We start from the raw sequence: 17,208 nt of genomic DNA, 5'->3' as shown, positions 1-17,208 counted from the left end.
AGACAAGTGCTCGAGTCATGACTCGATCTAAGAAACAGGCCACTGTCTCTCGCTCATCTGCAGAGGCAGAATACAGAGCTTTGGGTCTTGACTCTTAGAGGTCTCGATTTTTATTTTATACATGGCGGTCGGTAACGTTGGTGAATTATTCCTTTCTATTGAAAAGGAGTCAGCTGTCTGCGTGAGTCACCTTCTTTTAGGCTCCGCTGAACGACACAGCATTCTCGTTCAAATATAGGCCGGCCGTACTTGATAGGAAAGGAGAGAAAAACAAAGCAATGCCAAGAGCTCCGTCAATTTTCAGTTCGTCGATAGATGAAGCTCTCTCTTTATCATCTCGTGCCAGATGCAACAAAGGATGAGTCCTTTTTCCTTCTCGCGAACCACGGGAGCGCCAAGCATCCAGAGGATGTAGAACCATAGCAGAGACACCCAAAAGTTCTGAGCTGACCATAGGCAGGCTACAAGGACAGGGGCAAGGGAGTCCTTTTCGAGAAAATAGAAATAAGAGAAGATATATGAGCAAGAAATCTGCCAAAGGTCTTCGAGATCCTGTATTTATATGTCGCTCTATTAACAGGATGGCTGTTCTCCACAAACCACAAGGATATAGGGACTCTCTATTTCATTTTCGGTGCCATTACGAGAGTTGAACCAAGTAACATTTCAAAGGCATAATGATAGTATGGTCGGGATATCCCCGCCCTCCGAACCCGACGTGAAGGTCTCCTCTCATCCGGCTCTCTGCAGGGGACGAGAGTGAGGACTCAAAACCAACAATCAACTTCCCACTTTTTACACGATTCAGCTAGTTTAGAAACAAAGGAGAAGGTCAGGGGCCGTTCTACGAGTTTCAGTTTATACTTTTATTATATTTTATTAATTTATACTTTTATTATAATTTAGAAACTTTTTTTATAATTATATTTATATATAAAAAATATTTACAAAAATATTTCCTCTTATAAAATAATATATTTGCTAATTCATATATATGGCTTTAGTGGGGCTTATTGAATTTGAGAGAATTCAAGATTTGAAAAAATCCACGAAATCCGAGATTTGTGTAAATCCTGTAAAGATTTGTTACAAGTTTATTATTATTTTTTAAGAAATTTCAAAGTTTTTGAAAAAACCTTTTAAATTTTAAAATTAATTTAATGACTTTTTTTTAAATTACTATAATTTGATATGTTATAGTTTTATGAAATATATAAAATATATAAACGTTTTTAAAAATCGATGTTCAAATAATTTTTTTCTTTTGATTTCAAATAGTTTATTTTATTTTTAATAATGTGCAGTAAATTTTTTTATTTAAAAAAAATCAAATACCATAATAAGAGGTGGTAATTCGATTTATTGTTTTCCACTATAAAATATCATCTAAACCCCACCAAATCCTATTGGATAGATATTATTGAAAAAATTTATATTTTCCAATAAGATTAAATTTGAATGAATTTATTTAAATGACTGATCCAGTAAGCTTGGATTTCATATAAAATTATTGGAACAAAAAATTGTGTGGAATTTAACAATTTAAAAAATTGATGGATTTCTATAAGTTAAGTAAACTTAACAAATATTTATATGTATTTTTATTGATAATTACTGATTTTCATAGATTTTCTTACATTTGTTTTTCAAAGAAATCTCCTTTTAGGTAATATATAAGGTCCTTTTAGAATCTTTCCAAAAAAATTTTAATATAACATATATATCACCAACAACTAATTGACATTGATGCAAAGTTTCATCGTGAGCTTTCGACAAAAACTAGTTTCCTACATTGCTACACAAATTATATATGATGTTCATGTTTTGTGAGCTTCCTATATCATGATGTTTTAAGTTATTCTGACACCATTTCTTACACCATATTTTGTGTTCCACTAGCTAGTTTTGCTTTCTAGATGCTGAGGTTAGAAAGATCTAGTTTTGTAGTTTTTATAAATGACGATGTAAGAAAATGATGGTGGTACTTGGTAGTGATAACATTTGAGAAACCTAGAAAGATTATAGCTTTGTAAAGCTTTATTGAAATAGAAATAGCTCAGATAGCTTTATTTAATGACTAAGAAACTAAAGAGAAGAAGACTTGAGATTGTCACCGAGCACAAATATATTGTTGATTGATAATCATAAAGATGAAGGTTTGGCTGCTACAGACGCAGTCTTGGTTACATTGCAAAGTAATCTTACACAGATATTTATATCAACTCAATATGCTAGAAACTCTAGATACAATGAGCTTAGGTAATGGGTTGCGGTCTTTACTTGGGCCTTGCTAATAGGTAGTAGGACAAATGGATAAAGAAAACAGCTATTTTTGGTTCGGCGATTATCATTTTCCCATGGCTTGATTCTTGTTCTTCTGATATTGGTTCACACTCAGAAAGAATTGTCTAATGGTGTTATGTTCTTCACATTACAACTTTGGACTAAATGCAAAAATCATCACTTGTTTGCGTAACAATCGGAACGAATACAAGTCGATGGACAATGTCAAAAGTGTGTTTTTTCACTACATAGATTTTAAAAATCTAAGGGATATACATATATTTTCAAAGTTGAATCTCATAAATAAAAACATAAAAAATTTACACCCCAATAACAATAGATTTTTAATAGAATTACAAAATCAATGGTATCTAAATTTTTTAATAATAAAAATTTTTGAATGAAATTTAAAATTCTTTAAATCAATAACAAGAGATTTTACTAAAATTTTTAAAATCCATAAACTAATAACCATGGAATCTTAAAATTTTATAATTTATCTAAAATTCATCTAATAACCCCCATAAATGCTAGATACAATCAGAGAGGATTTGAAAAAAAAAAATCCTTTCAAATCCTTGAAAGACTAATCATCTCCTTTACTGACTCAGAGAATTGTGGAGGAGTAGGAATGTCGTCACTATAATGATCTCTGTTATCTGTGAAAACCTAAGGAATACGAAACTATAATAAAACTAATCATCCAAAAAACTGTAACATATAAATAAAAGAGGAAACCAACACCAAAACGACATCTTAACCAATTAAAAACACGCTGTATCAGAAGCTATGTTACATGGAAACGGAAGAGGGTACGTGGAATTGGAAGTGTAAAAAAGCGCATAGGCGAGATTTTTTAAAATATTAGGAAGTGGGTACGTGTTGGAAATGTATATTCATATATATATAAGAATTTTTTTAAAAAAATTAGGACTAAAAATTATATGATTTTAATTTTAAATAAAGTATTTATTCATTTATAATAATTTTGAAATGATTTTATATTAAAACTGTAAAAATACACATAAATTAAGTTTACAAAAAAATATTTTATTAATTATTTTTAATACTTCATATAAATTGACACATTATATTTCAATATGTGCTATATCTTTAATAAAAAATCTCAATGCATAAAGATAATTTATAGTATTAGTTTTAATATTTGTATATTTCTAACTCTATATTCATTACTATTAAAAAATTATTGTATATAGATTAAAAACTATAGTTTTATATTTTATTGATATACATTGCATTTTTTTAAACGGAAGCGTAATTCCAAAAAAAAAATCGTAAGCTTCCAACGTGTTTTTAAAGAAAATTTTTTAGAAGCGTTTTTGAGGCGAGATTCCGCAAGCTTCCACAAGGTTCCGATTCCGATTTCGGTTCCAAAGCGGGAAGCGGACGTCCGATGAAGCTTCCTGCAATGTAGATCAGAAGAGTAAATGAAAGACATAGTTGGAAGACTAATCATCTCGTTTATTCTCCTTTTGCTTTCCTCCTGCAGATTACCACCAAACCGTGCCACCCCTTTTAAGTGAGACAAGTCTCGACATGTTTTGATCATATCGTTGCTTTTCTAAGTCGCTTTGATGTTTCCTTTTACCTCCTGCAGCAGGTTGCTTAATTTGCACTAGGCTTGGAACATAAGAACACGCCTTTGCCGTACAGTGTATGTTTCCGCCTAAACGTTCTACGAATTTCAGTTTTTATAGTATCCAGCCTCTCCAGCAATGTTGAAAGTTTTGGAGTAGTCTTCTTCAAAACCCATGGCGACTTTCTTCTCCTCGTCAATAAAGAAACTATCACCTGTAATCAGAGAGTTATGATCCGGTTCTAACACTCTCAAGAACTTGCTCCAGCAGTAATCCATATCTCAAACTCCATTGGACCTGCTTCGTTGTGCGTAAGTAAAACAGCAAGCTTCTATTCTCTAACAAATGATAAAGTCACATAGTCTTCATCACCAGCGTCAAACGGGAGACGCAGAAGAGGACCAAAACTCTCACTTGTAAAATCGAAACAGATAATGTGATCGTCAAGCACATCGTTTGTGTTTCTTTGTGAAGCAGACCGGTAAGTGTTGTTTCCATATCTGGTCGATGATGTAATATTTATAAATGATATAAAGGGGTGGAGATTTTCGTATTAATAGTCAAGAATAAACAAGTTCGGACAATTACAAAAACTAAAGATGCTCGTCTAAACAGTTCGTCTAAACAAGTATCTTTCTATTTTATGGTTTGAGGTCGTTTGGGCCGACCTCGCCTAGTGGTCGAGATCGTCCAATACTTTGTCTGTGATGAAGAGGCGATGTTCTCCTTTTATGTACTTTCTGTACGTTTCTGACCGTCCTTTCAATGAGTCTGACGTTTTCTATTTATAGTGACGTACGTTTTGTCTTCTAGCGAAATCATCAATTGTTGCTTAACGAGCCGGACCTGATTTTGGGCTTAGTTCTTAATGGGCATGTGCTAAGCCAATCTCCAACAATTGTCCCCCCCCCCAACAGTTCGCCAAGTGTCGAGTTTTGGTGAATTCTTCTGGATTCTTCTGTCTGAGAAAATCAGGTCAGGTTCGGGAATTGTCGGGAAATTGGGCAACACATTTTTCCTTTCCTATATAAGTGATGGTCGGGTCTTATTATTTTTTTAGTTCTTCTCCCCCACTTGGTAGCAAGGTAAAAAAAATTTCTTGTGTCTTTTTTTTTGTGTGGTTCCTTCTCTCTCTTTCTTATTTTTTTATTTGTATTTTTATTTTTATTTTTGGGTGGTCCTCCTTCTTTCCTTATCTCCCTGTCGACACTTTTTTTTTAAAAAAAAAGAAAGAGGGGTTTTGGTCGTGGGTTTGAGGGGTAAGAAAGAAGAGGCTGAGCTCGTTGAAAACAGGCGGAAGCAATTGTTGGAGAGGCTGTTCTCGCCTAGTGGTCGTGGTCTGTGGTGTGAGAGAAGAGATGCTGAGCTTGTTTTTTTTTTTAAAAAAAGGTTTGGTCGTGGTCTGTGGTGTGGGGAAGAGAGGCTGAGCTTGTTTGAAGGAAGGGTTGTTTGGTCGTGGTCTGTGGTGTGGGGAAGAGAGGCTGAGCTCCTTTTTTTAAAAAAAAAAGGTTTGGTCATGGTCTGTAGTGTGGGGAAGAGAGGCTGAGCTTGTTTGAAGGAAGGGTTGTTTGGTCATGGTCTGTGGTGTGGGGAAGAGAGGCTGAGCTCCTTTTTTTTTTTTTTAAAAGGTTTGGTCATGGTCTGTAGTGTGGGGAAGAGAGGCTGAGCTTGTTTGAAGGAAGGGTTGTTTGGTCGTGGTCTGTGGTGTGGGGAAGAGAGGCTGAGCTTTTTTTTTTTTTTTTTAAAGGTTTGGTCGTGGTCTGTGGTGTGGGGAAGAGAGGCTGAGCTTGTTTGAAGGAAGGGTTGTTTGGTCTTGGTCTGTGGTGTGGGGAAGAGAGGCTGAGCTCGTTTGAAGGAGGAGCTGAGCTTGTCACCGGTGAAAGGCTGAGCTCGTCGAAGGAGGGGCTGAGCTGGAGAAGAGCTCGTCAATGGTGGTTCTGAGTTCGTTGGGAGAGGCTGAGCTCGTCGAAGGAGGAGCTGGGTTTGAGAAGAGCTCGTCAATGGAGGTTCCGATTTTGTCTCCTGTCGTCCTGAGTTTATCGACGGCGGCTCCGAGCTCGTCGCTGGTCGCTCTGAGCTCGTTAATGGCGGCTCCGAGCTTGCCTCTTGATGTCCCGAGCTTGTCGATGGCGGCTCCGAGCTCGCCTCTTGATGTCCCGAGCTCGTCAATGGCGGCTCCGAGCTCGTCAATGGCGGCTCCGAGCTCGTCAATGGCGGCTCCGAGCTCGTCAATGGCGGCTCCAAGCTCGTTGTTGAAGATCCCGAGCTCGTCTCCTGTCGTCCCAAGCTCGTCAATGGTGGCTCCAATTTTGTTGCTGGAGATCCCAAACTTGTCTGATGTTCCGAGCTCATCTGATGCTCTGAGTTTGTTAATGGTGGCTTCGTGTTCGGCTTTTGTTTCAAGCTTTTCAGTTTTGTTCCAAGTTTGTTTCCTGTCGTTCCTAGCTCGTCCCTTGGTTCGAGCTTGTCGCTTGCTATCCCGAGCTTGCCGTTAGTCGACGGAGCCGTGTCGTGGTGAGGTGGGGTTGAGCTCTTCGTCTTCTGGTTCGAGCTCGTCTCTCATTTAGTTGGTGTTCCTCTTGCTCCTGGTGATAGTGAGTGCGTGGAATACTTCAAAGCGACAAGGGCTCGGGGTTGGACTGAGGTGAGGCGATCGGAGGTTTGGCAGTGCATCCCGTTTATTGACTCAGGTTGAAAATAAGAACTTTTTTTTAGTTGCTGGTTTAAGTGTGAGCGCGGAGCTGCAACACTGAGAACGAATCTCGTATTTTTTTTTTTTTTTGCAAATTTTACTAAGTGTGAGCGCGGAGCTGCAACACTGAGAACGGATCTTGTATATTTTTTTGTGAATTTGATTAAGTGTGAGCACGGAGCTGCAGCACTGAGAACGGATCTCATATATTTTTTTTGCAAATTCGATTAAGTGTGAGCGCGGAACTGCAACACTGAGAACGGATCTCGTATTTTTTTTGCAAATTTGATTAAGTTTGAGCGCGGAGCTGCAACACTGAGAACGGATCTCGTATTATTATTTTTTTTACAAATTTGATTAAGTGTGAGCACGGAGCTTCAGCACTGAGAACGGATTTCGTATTTTTTGCAAATTTGATTGTGTGAGCGCGGAGCTGCAGCACTGAGAACGGATCTCGTATTTTTTTTAAGTGAGAGATGGTCGTATCCTGATATTTGTTTGAAAAATATAGATTTTTTTTATAGAACTAGCTGAGCCTCGTGAGAGGTTACCTACGTACCCCAAAGGCGGGGATCAAGCCGACCGTAGTTCACCTTTACAAGGAAAGTAAATGCTTGGATTAAAAGGGTGGATCCTCCTGGAGTCTTATTTTTTGTACATTAGGGGCGCGCCGGTCTTCTTGCTTGCGCCTTCTTCTTAGGTATATTTTTTATATTTTTTTATAGAACTGCAATATGCATGGGCATCTTCTGATCCTTGACTTTTGCGAGCGTGCTTTCCTATGGAGCGATTGGATGGTTGGTCGCTGATTTGATAATTGGATGCTTTTCTGCTCTTTCCATCTCTGTACGCTTTGTCATAATGTTGTCTAGGTTCGTAGTATTCGTCAGGCTCTTTATCTTTCGAAGATGATTTTTCGGTGGCTGCGTGTTTTTTGCTGAATGCAGCTTTATCTTCTTCGATTTCGATGAAAGTTATCGCCCGATGGAGTGCATCTTCCAGAGTCGGTGGTTTATACTTCATGAGCTCTTCTCGGAATGGTGATTCGTGCCAAAGACCGTTTCGGAGTGCGAGGACTGCTGCTTCGTCGAGTACGGTGATGCGAGAAACGATGGCTCTGAACTTGTCGATGTACGAGCGTAGTGTTTCCGTAGGTTCTTGAGCCAGAGTCCATAGGTCGGCATTAGTTGCACTCTGTTGGATAAACAGCGAGTAGTGTTTGAGGAAGACCGTCGAGAGTTGATTGTAGTTGTCGATAGAATGAGTTTCAAGGCGTGAGAACCAACCAAGGGCGAGTCCGCTCAAATTTTCCACAAACAATTGACAGAGACCGGCGTCGCGTTCTTCTGGTGAGAAATTGGCTCTCCCGGTTGCGATGCTGAAGGCGGTGAGATACTCTCTTGGATCAGATGTTCCGTTGTAAGTCGGGAGTTTGATTTTGTTCTTCTGATGTCGGACATGGATACTGAGGAGACGGTTGTAAAAGGTGTATTATGGGTCTCGCGGAGTACACGATCGATCTCTGGTGCTGTGCTGGTTGCCTGAGGGACTTTGGAGTTCATGCTTTGCAGCTGAGCCCTCATTTCTTCAATGTCGTCGTCTCTGTGTTGGGTCTCCCTGTTGGTGATCTGCGGGAAATTGATGTTTTGAAGATGTTGATCATTTAGATAACTTGGGCGCTGCTGTCTAGAGTCGATGATCGGTGCTGAAGATTCGTTCACATGATTTTGATGTTGTTGTCCGGAACTTGTGATTGGTGCACGTAGATCGTTGGCTTGGATTGATCGCTGCTCTCCTGAACCGGTCATTGGTGTTGGTAAATCGTTGTAAAGAACACGCTGGAGTCGTGGAGTGATATCAACTTGTTGTGATCTTGATGCGCCAATCTCGACAGACTGGAGTTCATTGATGCGGTTGTTGCAAGAAATATGAGAATGCGCGAGGTCGTCCAAACGAGAGGTCGTTCCTCGAGCGAGCTCGTCGATCCTTCCGAGAAGGGTCTTAAAGATCATGGAGATGTCTGGCTGAGTGGAGTACATCGTTCTTGTGTTAGGTGGTTGTGTTGCAGCTGGGGTTACGACAGGTGTTGTCCTGTTTGTGGGTTGCACAGGAGTTGTGATCCGAGCGTAAGTCTCTAGATTTATTGGTTGGACTGAGGTCGTTGGTAAGAGAGACGTGGTGCCGGCTGGATGACGCGAGGTCGTAACTGCTGCGGGTAGGGCCGAGGTCGCCACCATAGATGCTGTGTTGTTGGCTGGAAGGGCCGAGGTTGTCACCATTGATGGCTGGGTCGAGATTGTCGCCACTAACGTCGAGGTGTTGGCTAGATGGTCCGAGGTTGCCACCATTGATGGTTCGCCCGAGGTCGTCGCCACTAGCGTCGAGGTGTTGGCTAGATGGTCCGAGGTTGCCACCATTGATGGTTCCCCCGAGGTCGTCGGTATGAGAGACGTGGTGCCGGCTAGATGACGCGAGGTCGTAACTGCTGCTGGTTGGGCCGAGGTCGCCACCATAGACGCTGTGTTGTTGGCTGGAAGGGCCGAGGTTGTCACCATTGATAGCTGGGTCGAGGTCGTCGCCACTAACGTCGAGGTGTTGGCTGGATGATCCGAGGTTGCCACCATTGATGGTTTGTCTGAGGTCGTCGCTACTAGTATCGAGGTGTTGGCTAGATGGTCCGAGGTTGCCACCATTGGTGGTTCGCCCGAGGTCGTCAGTATGAGAGACATGGTGCCGGCTAGATGACGTGAGGTCGTAACTGCTGCTGGTAGGGCCGAGGTCGCCACCATAGACGTTGTGTTGTTGGCTGGAAGGGCCGAGGTTATCACCATTGATGGCTGGGTCGAGGTCGTCGCTACTAGTGTCGAGGTGTTGGCTAGATGGTTCGAGGTTGCCACCATTGATGGTTCGTCCGAGGTCGTCGCCACTAGCGTCGAGGTGTTGGCCAGATGGTCCGAGGTTGCCACCATTGATGGTTCGCCTGAGGTCGTCGCCACTAGCGTCGAGGTTTTGGCTAGATGGTCCGAGATTGTCATTGCAGCTAGTTGTGCGCTCGTTATTCCAGGATGGTTGGTGGTTGCAGAAATCGGGGCGTCTGGTTGCGCTGTGGGTTCTGTGAATGCCGAGCTGTCTTGAGGTGAAGAAGAATCCCTGTCCCACGGTGGGCGCCAATTGTTGTTTCCATATCTGGTCGATGATGTAATATTTATAAATGATATAAAGGGGTGGAGATTTTCGTATTAATAGTCAAGAATAAACAAGCTCGGACAATTACAAGAACTAAAGATGCTCGTCTAAACAGTTCGTCTAAACAAGTATCTTTCTATTTTATGGTTTGAGGTCGTTTGGGCCGAGCTCGCTTAGTGATCGAGATCGTCCAAGACTTTGTCTGTGATGAAGAGGCGATGTTCTCCTTTTATGTACTTTCTATACGTTTCTGATCGTCCTTTCAATGAGTCTGACGTCTTCTATTTATAGTGACATACGTTTTGTCTTCTAGCGAAATCATCAATTGTTGCTTAACGGATTGGACCTGATTTTGGGCTTAGTTTTTAATGGGCCTGTGCTAAGCCCATCTCCAACACTAAGTATTTCCTTTGAGAGACACGCCAGGCTGATGACACAGTATACGCCAGTGTTGAGTGATATCAAGAGTCTTCCATAAACTAGAGTCGAAATCGTAAATCTCATACCATAAAAATTCGTCTCTGGTCTTATAGTCAACGCACTGATCTATAAACCTCAAGAATTTGTAGCTACGACAAGAGCCCTTGTCCTCGTATCCTAGAGCGTAACTGAACATGTCCCGTCTATATGGGCGATGAGAATATCTAAATTCTAAACACCTTGTTTGACACCAATACGGATTCCAAACAATAGCTTTGGTATCATCATCGTCCAAGACGCATAACAATAAACCGTCACAGTGGAAAACTTGAGATATCTTATTTTGTTTGTTAAGTTTACCTTTACACTCTATAAATGGATTTTCATTGACCACGAGAGTGACCTTCATGAGATATAGATTGTAATCTATCATTGCGATCATCAGAGACTCTCACCTTCTTTTACTGCCCTTAGTTTACCAATATGCATCTTTGAAAAGCTTCTGTTTTTGGATAAAGTGTCCCAATCTTTGCAAGTTAATCGCACTGCTCTCATTGATTTCAAGGGAACCCTATAGAGGATCTCCTCTACCAAATTTACCGGAAGATCGGAGATCCTAGTCATTGTTTAATTAAACCTGCAAGTAGGTTTTTGTTTGTTTGTCTCTCAGAATCTCTATGTATACATAACAACGGAAGACTCGGAAACCCTATACGAAGCTGGCCTACCATGGGGTAGATACATTATATGTTTTTAGGATAATCACATTTATAATTGTTGATCTTGATCTTTTTTTTTGTCAACTAAGAAAAAAAAAAGTGTTTCTTGATCTTGGAACATTTTTTTATTGTATTTGTGTCGTCATGTTTCAACAACCGGGTCTTGAGCAGGGGTAGGAAAACAACTAAAACCAAGCAAACCGATAGTTGGAGAACCAAATTTTTTTTTTTTTTTTGATAAGAGGAGAACCAAATTTTTACTCACGATATAATGTCAGAAACTGAAACTATAGCTTCCAATGTTCGGAAAACCCTATACGGATCCCATTTACACTCCAAAGATTTACCAAGACTAGTTTTCATAATTCTCTATCTTACATACATAATAAAATACCTTAAATAATTAATTATTCCAAATTCAAAATAAGAACAAATAAAAGGGAAATTGCTTGTCGAAATATAACACAACACGTTGCTTATACAGCTACAGTAAAACTTGTGTTCTTATCTCTTACGTGGCATGTTTACATTTTAATCAATTACACAGTAAGTAAATCTAATTAAGTATGTATTTAGGTAACATTATCTAAATATTGCATTTCCCCTTTTGTAAATTGACTCTGTACACAAGTAAGACATTTGGCAAGGATGACAAAAAAACAGAAACAGAAAAGACACTTGGCATACTAAAAAGTGAAGATAATATGATATTTATGGTATACATATTGACCCAAAAGTGTTGAATAAACAAAATATTGACCACAGAAATTGGAGCATCTTTTTCCATAAGCTGACAGATACACAGCACATATCTTTCACCTTCTGCGTCCTTATAAAAAGCACCATAGTCCATACGGTTTTCAAACACATTAGTTACAATAGCAGCAACATAGTGAGCGAAATCAGGGGAGAAGATGTTTGGATTTGAAAACATGAAGATTTCCAGCAGTGATGCAACCAACCCGGTCATCAATCTCGATCAGTATGTGTTAATTTTACCAAAATATTGGCTAAGTTCGTTTTAATTCCAAGTAACATATATGCGTGATTGCTTTTTCCTTTGAGAGAAATTATATTAATAATTGGCTAATGACTTTCCGTTAAAATTTTATATGAACAATAAGTTTGGAATCTCTTGACGTCTGCCATCAAAATTTTGATTTGACCAAACACACATTTGCTTTCACAATTGAAACTAAAGTCTCGATTCTCGATTGTTTCAAATGTTACTTTTTCTCTAGTATTTGTCTTTGACACTATCGTCAAATATATTTTTTGTCAAATAATTTTTTTTGTCAAATAAATTTTGTTGCAAAACCCTAAGCGTTGTGATTTCATATTTGAGAAACAATACACTACTTTGTATAATGTATAAATGTGAAAGATATCTTTAACGCAGAAACAAGATTAAAAAGAATCCATAACGAATAAAATAAAAGTAAAAAAGAATGATAAATTTGCTTGTGTTAATCATTCTCAGAGGAGATCCGACGGCATTCCAAGAGTATTGGATGAGTACGAAGATGAAGGAGAGGTGTGTTGTGGTGATACCAGGATGGGAACTGATGAGCTACTTTAGCGATAAGACGAACGTGTGTTGGTTCCTGCGGCAAGATCTTCCTGAGGCGATCAAGGCGTTGCACCGTGAGATCGGCAACGCAGCGACTGAAGAACGCTACATCGTGGTGGGTAATGGCTCTTCACAGCTTTGTCAAGCCGCTTTGTTTGCACTTTCTTCTCTCTCTGAGGACAAGCCTCTCAGCATTGTCGCCGCGGTTCCTTACTACTCCGTAAGCCCTCATGAGGACAGAGCCTTTAAGCCTTTTGAGAGCCCTCATGATTGAAGTGTTGAATCAACTCATGAGGACAGAGCCTTTAAGCCTTTTGAGAGCCTTAAGTCAGTGTAGACGTGGCTGCACCCTATTGGTGGTGAACCATAAGTATATTTTATCTGAAAAAGAAGTCGACACATGAATCTCCGCCACATTTACAGAAGGGAGCATAAAAATTATTAGATATTGTTGAAGAAGAGTTTTTGTCTGAAAAATCGCGTTCTTCCATTTTAGTGGCTCTGCTGCTTCCTTCGTTAAGATGCCAAAATCGGATCCAAATCTATGTCAGACACACAATTGTAATCTGCTTCACAAATATTTTACATCGCTTCAGCAATGGCTCTCCCGCAAGGACTCAACATCACCGCGGACTCTAAAACGCTTGGCTGCGCAGGCAACCATTTACTCAATCTGGGCAGAGAGAAACAAAAGGCTTCATGAGTGAGTCATGGCAACACCGGAACCTACTTTTAAACTCATCCACAGACATGTCCGTGATGTTATTTTGGGCAGGAGGAACGGGAAAAATTTCATGAACCTCATGTTCTGTTGGTTGAGGCACGAATAACTCTGCTTCTAATCTTTGTTCTAGGCTATCCTTGTTTTTTATTTTTTTGTCCAGGGCTTACCCTAGCTGATTTAACGCTTTTGTAACAAGTTACAAACCTTTATCATATTTATATGGAATTCAAAGTTTGACCCAAAAAAAAAAAAAGTACGTACGCGTCAACATGCTTGGCCCCAACAAAGACTTTGAGGAGTTTCTCAACAGACTTCTCACCATCAAGTATCCTAACTGCTTTGAGCCTTAAGTTATTGTTTTTTTTTCATATGACATTTCCAATAATGTTTGTTCGTTTCGTATTGTTGAGTAGAATGGTATTGTGATGTTTTCTTTTCCTCTGAATCTATCTTATAATAATAACTAGATACTATAATCCGCCCTGCTTAGACTAATTTTCCTAATAATTACAGAGATTGCTTATTTAATTTAGAATCCTATGACTTTTTGATGTGTGATTTTTTATTTGCACCATCCCTTAAATTTTTAATTAAATTATACATAATTTAGTTATAATATATTTTAATATCTTAATATTTTATTTAAAGTATAGACGACTTTCTTTTTTAAATTCGAACAAAATCTTTGTAAAATCTTTTTGAAATTTATTTTCACTATTAATTTAAATTCTAATTATCATTAAAATATAATTAGCATAAAATTAATTAAGTTTTCATTTCAAAACATAAATAAAATCATATAAAATAGTTTAATATATTTAACTGATAATTACAATTTAAAATTTAAAAATATTTTGTTAGAATTTATTTTTAAAATATTCATTTATATTTCAAATAAAAATATAGATATTAAATATATCTAATCTATTAAATTAAAGTTATATTTTGGACTTAATGTTTTATATTTTAATCTTGGACCACCAAACACATGTTCATCTAAATCTTTTAGATTTCTTGAGCAGTTTTTATATACTTTATTAATCAAAAAATCATTCTACATAATATATAATTACAAATCCATATTTATATAATAACTCTGCTTTTTATATACTTTATTTTTGAAAATCATTAATAAATATACCATAATATATACGATTTCATAACGTTGTAATTATTATAAATTTTTATATTTTATTAAATAAGATATTCCCAAATATATAAACTAACAAATTTTCAAATTGGGATATTTCTAAAGAATATCTTAATATTATTTCTATAGATTTCATTCATCAAATCTGTAAATAACATATTTTACATTCATTAATGTTTATAATTTTTCAAAAAAAAAACTAATCGATTATAAATTCAAAAGCGCCAAAATAAAAGCGCCAAAATAACAAATTCAAAATGGATCCTCTAAAAATTTACTTTTCCAAAAGATCTCAAACCATTTAAAACATGATGGAAAATTAAGATTAAGGTTAGTAGTTATAGGTGACTCACTTAGAGTTAGAGATGTTGTGGACTTCTGGCTGACACATACAATGATTTATATTTGGCTTTTAGAGCCCAGTGACAACCTACTATCCTTCTAAAAGATAGAAAATGTGAAAGCAAACAATATATAAAATAAAATGAATGTTTAATGATAAATATAAGACTTAACCGCACATGGTGTGGATTCTCGAAATAGCAGCGAAAAAATATTTTAAATAACAGATTTAATTTGAATATCTAAGAAAATATATAAGAATAAATATAGATAAGTTACTGTGGATTTGAACTAATCTATATATAGGTGGTTAGAATATTCTGTTTCACTAATTTACAGAATATATAATTTATGTATGTATATTTTCCGTTAAAGATAAATGATTTTGATGTATGGAGGTTGCAAGATTCGTGAAATGAAGTGAAACATACATGAAAAATGGTGTATTACACAAAACACATGTAAATGTAAACGTTGTGACAATTTTTGGAATGATGAACGTTTGACAAATATGAATTAAGTTTGGAATGTAAACGTTGTGACAAACCGATAGTTGGAGAACCAAATTTTTACTCACGATATAATGTCAGAAACTGAAACTATAGCTTCCAATTTTCGGAAAACCCTATACGGATCCCATTTACACTCCAAAGATTTACCAAGACTAGTTTTGTAACGTCCGTCCCCCAAATCATATTTTTGTGCCCTAACTTGAACAACAAGAAAAACCTACGTACACTCTGGAAAAAAAAGAGGGAAATGGGTGAATAACACACAGTCATTCAGTGAAGATGGTCATTTCTGCCCACATGACTCCTAACATTATTAACCAACTTGCATGCGAAAATACTAGTCATAGAACATTCATCACCCAACATATTAAGTAATTGACAAACATAACACATCATTTATTTCAATGCACATTCATTAATTGCATTAACATTTGTCATCTCATAACCATTTTCAATATTAATAATAACATGACAACTTAGGCTGGCCGTCACATCGAAAGGTCGTATGCCACCTTGGGCTCGTCAGCCGGTTTACGGGCTTTAACGGGATCGCCATGTCCTCGTCCTCAGTCTGACTTTCCACATTTAATATTTACCTAACAATTTCATCACTTATCACTTTAACATTTATCAACTAACATATCGTCATCAACATTATCATCACAAATAATCATCAAACAATCAAACATACAAAATTCCTAGACCTAGCATTTAAGAATACAACTTGACTAATAATAATAAAAGTCCACAGATCGCATCCTCACCTTTGCCTTAAGGTTGAAAGTGGGTTCTGAAACTAGCGGGTTGACACTCTGTTCTAGTGATCTGAAACTGCATTTGCGTTCGAAGCGAATTAGGGTTTCTAGTTTTGACAGAACAAGATGATTCTTGTCCAGAAAGAAACGCGAATAAGTATTTGTTCTTACCTCTAAACAAGATAACGTCAACAGATATAGATTCCTTGCAGCTAGAACTTTCCAGAGACACCTTACTCGCGTCCTAACTCCCTCTGTTTCGGGAAAACTTCTCACAAAACCCCTATGTGAAACTGAAAAAACAGGTTTCGGACTTAGAATTTCTGGATTCAGAACAGTTATTTTTTCCAAATTGAAGATCGAAAAACTTCCAGAGTTTACCTCGTAATGAAGCGTTCTTAGTTGATATAGAAAGCTAGTAACGTCAGCTTTCTAACAATATCACGAACGTCACCTAACACCTTTTGTATCAACCAGAAATCTCTTCCCAATATGGCTCTGTGAAACAGAAAAACAAGATCTGAACCGATTTCAGAAACGTAATGGTTTTCTCTCAACTTGTAGATTGAGTAACTAACTGAGATTACCTCGTAATTGAGATCCGAAAGTTGCTGTGTCTTCCTTGCAACGAGATCTATCAATCCAACTTTAGTTCTTTGCCTAAAACTTTCGTATCTGGTCGCAAACTTCTCTCCAAAATCCCAACTTGGCACTGATATCTCAGAGTAACTGCAGGCTGTGTTGTCGGTTATTTTGGCAGAGCTTCGCCGTAAAAATTATCTCTCCCTCTCCTCTAGGTCGTACCCTCAATATATTTGTAGAAGAGTTTAGGGTTCAGATCATTCAAAATTACTAAAATACCCTTTTTTAGGGTTTGGCTTAAAACGTGGGCTTTACGTTTAAGGTTTCAAAATTTGATGAGTTTGGGCTGTGACAATTCTCCCACACTTAAAAATAATTCGTCCTCGAATTTCACTGCTGGGCCAGGTATTCACTCTTGTTCGTAAAGAGATCCGGTTAATCGACCTTTAACCGGTTTCTCAAATACTTAGTCTATCTTTTGAACTTGATCAATCTCTTTGCCAACAAGATGAATTTTAGAAATACTCTTTCCTTTTACTTTAGTTCCCTTACAGTACAAGATTTCTCTAGGTACTGCTGGAATAATCAGTTCAGGTTCTTTACCACCTTGCACAATACTGAAATGTGAAAGATATTGTGAAAATCTGCCAACTCCTGGGGTAAGTCCAACCGATA

At 37.8% G+C, this 17,208-nt stretch overlaps 1 pseudogene; it reads right to left on the bottom strand.

The window, feature by feature from the left end:
• Positions 1–1,249: 1,249 nt before the first annotated feature.
• On the bottom strand, positions 1,250–10,871 carry LOC106398588 (annotated as a pseudogene).
• Between the last annotated feature and the right edge of the window lie 6,337 nt (positions 10,872–17,208).

Source organism: Brassica napus, chromosome C5, assembly GCF_020379485.1.
Source record: "Brassica napus cultivar Da-Ae chromosome C5, Da-Ae, whole genome shotgun sequence".
NCBI lineage: Eukaryota > Viridiplantae > Streptophyta > Magnoliopsida > Brassicales > Brassicaceae > Brassica > Brassica napus.
The sequence above is the reverse complement of the archived record's forward strand: the minus strand, read 5'-3'. Positions and strand labels throughout refer to the sequence as shown.